General features: G+C 41.9%; 1 non-coding gene across 1 annotated transcript; it reads right to left on the bottom strand.

Moving 5' to 3' along the window:
• Positions 1-2,739: 2,739 nt before the first annotated feature.
• On the bottom strand, positions 2,740-2,847 carry LOC112761098 (small nucleolar RNA R71). Its single transcript, XR_003181509.1, has one exon. It is a non-coding gene; the product is annotated as a small nucleolar RNA R71 (small nucleolar RNA).
• Positions 2,848-7,454: the final 4,607 nt, after the last annotated feature.

The raw sequence follows: 7,454 nt of genomic DNA, 5'->3' as shown, positions 1-7,454 counted from the left end.
ATTCACAAGTATGAGGTCCATTGTACCATTTTACCTCCTAAACACTCCTGCGCTGGTGGGGACTGATCCTAATCAACCATGTGCACCTTTTCCCAAATTCAGTACACTTTCCAAGGTACTTGTGATAATCGGACTCCACCACTTTGTACTGTACCCCGCATCATATGCTATATGTCTTCACGCTTAACACGGCCTCCTCTTTGTCCTGAAACTGCTGACCAACTTGAAACTCTGATAGACCTCCGGTACCCTAAGTATCTCTAGCACCAAATCCAATAGGTTCGCCAGAAACCTCCTCCTGTATCATGGCATCCAAGTCCAAAGATGAAAAGTGCGAAGGGTACTGCTAAATCCCTGAGCTGGACGCTCCGCCAGTCCCAACTGGATTACTCGCTGCTATGTCATCACCGCTATCATCGACAATGATGTCCGACTCCACATCATCAGCATCATCATCATCCGGCAATGCATCATCTATACCATCCAGTGTCCCACGTTGTAATGAAACTAGCGTCCTGTCAATAATACCAACTTCTCCGTCACTACTGTGGTTGAGATCAACTACGAAGGACAGGGAGGCAACCACCATTTCCTGAGGTGCAATAACAGGCACGGAGGAAGATGCACCAACAGGTCTCGAACTAGAACAGGCTGCCGTTGCTGAAATTTGGGTATTCCAGTTCGAACCACCTGAGCTAGAGACTACATCTACAAGCTTTGCCAACAGCTCAGGTATCCTGACCTCGGGAAACTGCCGATGACAATGGAACAGAACCTCCAAATCCTCATCACTCCCTGATAAACCACTATTTTATGGTTTATAATGTGTTTAATTGTGTGGTTTTATCATGATCTTTTCCCACTTATTCATATAATTAGCATGCATTTATAATTCCTTCCTAAAATTATTACATGATTGAAAACTGCTTCTTAGAGACTTTTAATTATGTATTTTTAATTCTCCTTTATTCCATTCGATGCCGTGATATGTGTGTTAAATGTTTCAGGCTTTATAGGGCATGAATGAGTTGGAGATTGGAAAGGAAGCTTGTAAAAATGGAAGGAACACAAGAAGTTGAGGAGATGACCAGCGAGAAGTGACGCGGCCGCATGGCTCACGCGACCGCGTGAAAGAGAGGAAATCGCAGTGACGTAGCCGCATGGCTCACGCAACTGCGCGGATTGGAATAGCACAAGTGACGCGGAGGCGTGGACGACGCGCCCGCGTGGCAAGCAAAACGCCGAATGACGCGTCCGCATGAATGACACGATCGCGTGACGTGCGCGATCTGCATAATCTGCAGAATTCGCTGGGGGCGATTTTAGGCCCTACTTTGACCCAGTTCTCGGCCCGGAAAAGCAGACTAGAGCCAGAGAACATGCAGAAACCAAAAAGAATATTGATTCTACTCAATTTTTAGTTTTAGATCTAGTTTTACTCCTCCTCTAGGTTTTCTCTCTCTACACATTCATAGTTCTTAGGATTTTAATTTCTATTGTTCTTGCATTGGGATATTGAGAAGAGTTATTACTTCATCAAGACTTCATCATTCTAGTTCGTTTTCTTTACTTGACTTTACTCTTCCATGTCCTTTAATTTACTCAATTTTACTATTGGATTATTTTAGAATTTATTAATAGAAGAATTACTTTTATTTTTAATTGATTCCTTTGAGTTTTATTTATCATGTCTTCCTTTAATTCCCTTTCTTATGTTATGAGTTCTACATTCACAATGAGCGAGTAGTTCCTTAACTTGATGGGGAGTTGATTGAAAGGAACCCTTGAGTTGGGGTGCTTAAAAGAAAAATTGTAATTGGATTTATTGTTGGAATGCTCTCTAATCACTGACACTAATCCTTTTCAATTGAGCGGATTGGGACTTGTGAATAGAAACAGCATTCCAACTTGTTTGACCTTCCCTTACCTAGTAAAGGATAACTAAACAGAACAACCTTCAATTATCAATTAATCTTGAGAGTACTGCAACAAGAATAGGGCTTCCAACTAATCTACTCCCAGTCAAGGCTTCTATTTAAATTATTTAGTTTCTCTAATTTAATTTCCTGTTTATTCAACTCGACCCATTTTGAAAACATCTGATTAATAAAATAGCACACCTTTCTGTAACTCGTTGGGAGACGACCTGGGATTCATACTCCCAGTATTTTAATTTTAATTTTTGTGACAACCCTTCTAAATTAATAAGTGGATTTCTGGTTGGTTAAGAACTATACTTGCAATGCATATCTTATAACAATTATTAATTCGGCGTCGGTTAGTCCTCTATGAGGACGGATCTGAAACATAATTTGAGGAAGAAACAGCCCCCATTCTACTGATTCGGTTGATTTACGTGTAGATGACATGGCAGAACCTAGAAGAGTTACTATCCAGGAGGCTGGAACCCCTGATTTTACAATGCAACCGTTTCAAGCGCATCACCCAGCGGTGGCTACAGACTTTGAAATAAAGACTGCACTGCTCAATTTGATGCCCAAGTTTCATTGCTTACCTGCTCAAGAGCCTATCAAGCACCTGAGAGACTTTCAAGCAGCCTGTTCTACTGTCAGGCGTGATGGTGCAGATGAAACTTCAATTTTGCTGAAAGTTTTCCCGTTTTCTCTTGAGGAAAAGGCAAGAGAGTGGTACTACACTCAACCCGCAGCAACTGTATCCAACTGGGATACACTTAGAAGAGAATTCTTGAAAAAATTCTTTCCAGCTGAAGTTACTGATAAACTAAGGAAATATATTTCCATGATTGTTCAGGACAAATCTGAGACTCTCTATGAATACTGGGAGCGCTTCAATAATCTTCTGGAAGCTTGCCCCCACCATATGATTGACAAGATAGTGTTACTCGGTTACGTCACACAGGGCATGAGGCCCCAAGATAAGACCACATTGGAAAGTGCTAGCAATGGGTCTATGAAAAAGTACAAGACCACTGATGAGGCATGGAAACTGATCAGCGACTTAGCTGAATCCACTCGGAATCACAGGTAGAAACAAGGCCGTTCAAAAACCGTTGCAGAAGTATCCTCTAACAGAGAGACCGCTGCTCTAACTCAGAGTATCTGTGAAATGACCAACCTGCTGAAGCAGATGCAATTGAATCAACAACAAGCTCAGCAAGCTCAACCTTTTCCACCACAGCAAAGCCAACAGTTAGTCCCACAGAGAGTTTGCGGAATCTGTGCTGATTATAGCCATTATACTGACGAATGTCTGCAGCTCTAGCAGGAAGACAACACCGTGGCAGCCACTCATAACTTCTATGACTGCCCCAACCAAGGGTACAATCAAGGTGGCAATTACAGCCATGTATGGCAAGACAATTCTGACCAGAATTGGAGGGACAACAACAACAGAGGAGGCAGAGACAATCAGAAAAATCAGAAGTGGAATAACAACAACAACAGGCAGCAGAACCAGAACCAGTCTTACAGAGCACCTCACCTGAGACAATCCCAAGGACCACAGAATAACCAACAGCAAACCTCTCAACTTACTTATCCTTCCTCATCTTCTAATGACAAGTTACTACAATCTATTGATCGGAGACAACAGACCATGGAAAATAACCTTTATGCTACACTAAATGGTCTAAACTCTACCCTGCAAGCTCTTGTCTCACAGATTGGATCAATGAATAACTTCAATAACCAGCCCTTGAGCTCCAGTGGAATCCCCTCTCAACCATTACCCAATCCAAAGGGTGGCATTAATGCCATCACCCTAAGGTCCGGAACCACACTGCAGGAGAGGAATCAGGAGGAGCCAAGCCCACCAGAACACGCCTCAGCTGAAGAGGTAGTGGAAATAGAAGATGTTGAAGAGGAAGAAGACGTGCAGGACATAGATGAAAAAGAAGAAGTTCAACCACAGGAGGAAGCACCAAAGGACGCAGACACTGCAGAAGACACCACTCCCATTCCATTTCCACAACTTGCAAGAAAGCCCAGGAAGCAGCTGGAACCTGATCCCAAAATGGTAGAGATATTCAAAAAGGTTGAGGTAACTGTTCCTCTTTTTTATGTTATTCAACAGGTACCTAAATATGCAAAGTTTCTAAAAGATTTATGTATACATAAAGACAAAATTAATGAATTAGAAACTATTCCTTTAGGTAGTTCCATATCTGCTTTAATGGGAGGTTTACCTGAAAAGTGTAGTGATCCAGGTCTATGTATGGTTAATTGTACTATTGGTGGTGTAGTATTTTCTGACTGCATGTGTCATTTAGGAGCATGTGTGAGTATAATGCCTTTGTCTATATATGATATTTTGAGGCTCCCTCCCTTAAAAAGGTCGGTAGCTCGTTTTGTGTTAGCATATAAAAGCATTATTACAATGGCTGGAGTTGCTGAAGATTTATTAGTGGACATTAAGGGGCTCACATTTTCCATTGATTTTTATATCCTGGAGATGCCCCAAAATGACTCAGAGAAGCCATCATCAATCCTACTCGGAAGACTATTCCTGAAGACCTCGAAGTTCAAATTAGATGCTTTTTCAGGAACATACTCTTTTAAAATAGATGGCCGAGTAGTAATCTTCAATCTGAATGGAGTTATGAAGCATCCTCCGGAGGATCATTCTATCCTCCAGTGTGACATTATAGATGAAACCGTAGCTGAAGTTCACCAGGAGGAATTTGAAGAGAAGTACATAGGACAAGGTCCAAGTGTGGGAACATTCTCAGAGGATAATGATAGTACTTTACCATTGTCACCAGCTCCAGACAACCCAGAGCCTGACCATAATCAGAAGTTGGAATTAAAACCCCTTCCTCCACACCTCAAATATGCTTACCTTGAAGACGAGCAGAAGTTTCCAGTTATCATTGCAAGGGAACTCACTTCTCAACAGGAAGAGCAGTTACTTAGTGTGCTGAGGAGGCACGAGAAGGTAATTGGTTGGAGTTTGGCAGACATAGTCGGCATCAACCCTCAAGTCTGTGAGCATAGGATATTTTTAGAAGGGGAGCAAGACCTGTCCGTCAACCCCAGAGAAGACTAAATCCCACTATCTTAGAGGTTGTCAAAAAGGAAGTGACCAGACTACTGGAGGCAGATATCATCTATCCCATCTCAGACAGTGAATGGGTAAGCCCAGTACAAGTGGTGCCCAAGAAGTCTGGAGTCACTACAGTGAAGAATGAGCACGGAGAGCTCATGGCAACCAAAGTTCAGAACGCCTAGAGGGTCTGCATTGACTACAGATGCCTCAACCAGACCACTCATAAGGATCACTATCCTCTTCCATTCATTGATCAAATGCTGGATTGCCTGTCAGGTAAATCACATTATTGTTTTCTAGATGGTTACACAGGTTATTTCCAGATTCATATAGCTCCTGAGGATCAGGAAAATACCACTTTTACATGTCCTTTTGGGACTTATGCTTACAGAAGAATGCCCTTTGGCTTGTGCAATACACCAGCTACCTTCCAAAGGTGCATGATGAGTCTTTTCTCTAATCTTATTGAGGACTGTATGGAAATTTTTATGGATGATTTTAGTGTATATGGCGATTCCTTTAGCCTTTGCTTAGATGGATTATCTAGAGTATTAGATAGATGTGTCAATACAAACCTTGTATTAAATTTTGAAAAATGTCACTTTATGGTAAAACAAGGGATTGTACTAGGACATGTTATGTCTAATACTGATATTTCTATAGATCCAGCAAAGGTGAATGTTATTTCTAGTTTACCTTACCCCTCTTCTGTGAGGGAAGTCCGTTCGTTCCTCGGCCATGCAGGTTTTTACAGGAGATTCATTGAGAACTTCAGTAAGGTAACACTTCCCTTATCCAGGCTACTGTAGAAGGATATTGAGTTCGAGTTCAGTGAAAATTGCAAACAAGCATTTGATAAGTTGAAGACCGCCCTGACTCAAGCTCCAATTGTGAGAGGACCAAACTGGAGCCAGCCATTTGAAATAATGTGCGACGCCTCCAATCATGCAGTAGGAGCAGCACTGGCTCAGCGTGAAGGTAAGGACCCCTTTGTTATTGCTTATGCGTCTATAGATGCCGCTCAGTCCAATTACACTACTACTGAGAAAGAGCTGCTTGCTATTGTTTTTGCTCTGGATAAATTCAGAGCCTATTTACTTGGTACGAAGGTAGTAGTGTACTCAGACCACGCAGCTCTAAAGTATCTATTAGCTAAAAAAGAGTCCAAACCAAGGCTTATACGTTGGATACTGCTATTACAAGAATTTGATTTAGAAATTAAGGATAGGAGTGGTAACCAGAATTTAGTGGCAGACCACTTGAGTCGCCTTGAGCACATTACAGATGACCCCACTCCTATAGCTGATAATTTCCCATTTGATAACCTGCAAGCAGTATCTAAGGTAGTCCCTTGGTATGCACCTGTAGCTAATTATCTAGTTAGCCGCACCTTTCCTCCAAACTTTTCTAAGCATCAAAGAGACAAGCTGAAAAGCGAGTCTAAATATTATATATGGGATGACCCATATTTATGGAGATGTGGCGCTGACCAGGTAATTAGATGGTGGGTGCCTCAATCAGAATTCCAGTCCATCTTAGAGGCCTGTCACTCATCTGAGAGTGGAGGACATTTTGGCCCTCAAAGAACAGCTAGAAAAATCTTAGACTGTGGATTCTGGTGGCCTACACTTTTTAGAGACGCTGCTAAATTTTGTAGATCTTGTTTTCCATGCCAAAAATTTGGTAATATATCCAAGAGGGATGAGATGCCTCAACAAATTATGCTTTTCTATGAAATCTTTGACGTTTGGGGCATTGACTTCATGGGTCCATTTCCAAATTCTAATGGTTATTTTTACATATTGTTAGCTGTGGATTACATTTCCAAATGGGTGGAAGCAATTCCTACCTGCACTGATGATGCTAACACTGTTGTTTCCTTTGTGAGAAACCACATTATTTGTCACTTTGGATCACCACGAGCAATCGTGAGCGATCAAGGCACCCATTTTTGTAACAGGAGACTAACAGGATTAATGAAGAAGCATGAAATAATTCATAAGGTTGCAACAGCCTACCATCCTCAGACTAATGGGCAAGCCGAGGTGTCAAACAGACAGATAAAGCGTATCTTGCAGAAGATAGTCAAACCTCATAGAAGAAACTGGAGCACCAGGCTACAAGATGCACTCTGGGCATACAGAACAGCATACAAAACACCCATTGGGATGGGTCATTTCCGCTTAGTTTATGGTAAAGCTTGTCATCTCCCTGTTGAAGTAGAGCACAAAGCCTTTTGGGCAGTAAAGGAGTGCAACATGGGAATTGAGAAAAGCCGGAGCTGAAAGGAAATTGCAACTGCAAGAACTAGAAAGCCTTCGCCTAGAAGCTAATGAGAACTCAAGACTATACAAGGAGAAGATGAAGGCTGTACATGATCAGCACATCAAGAGAAAAGAGTTCCAACCTGGGGACTTAGTCCTCCTTTA

Source organism: Arachis hypogaea, chromosome 16, assembly GCF_003086295.3.
Source record: "Arachis hypogaea cultivar Tifrunner chromosome 16, arahy.Tifrunner.gnm2.J5K5, whole genome shotgun sequence".
Lineage (NCBI taxonomy): Eukaryota > Viridiplantae > Streptophyta > Magnoliopsida > Fabales > Fabaceae > Arachis > Arachis hypogaea.
This window is presented reverse-complemented; position numbering and strand designations above follow the sequence as displayed.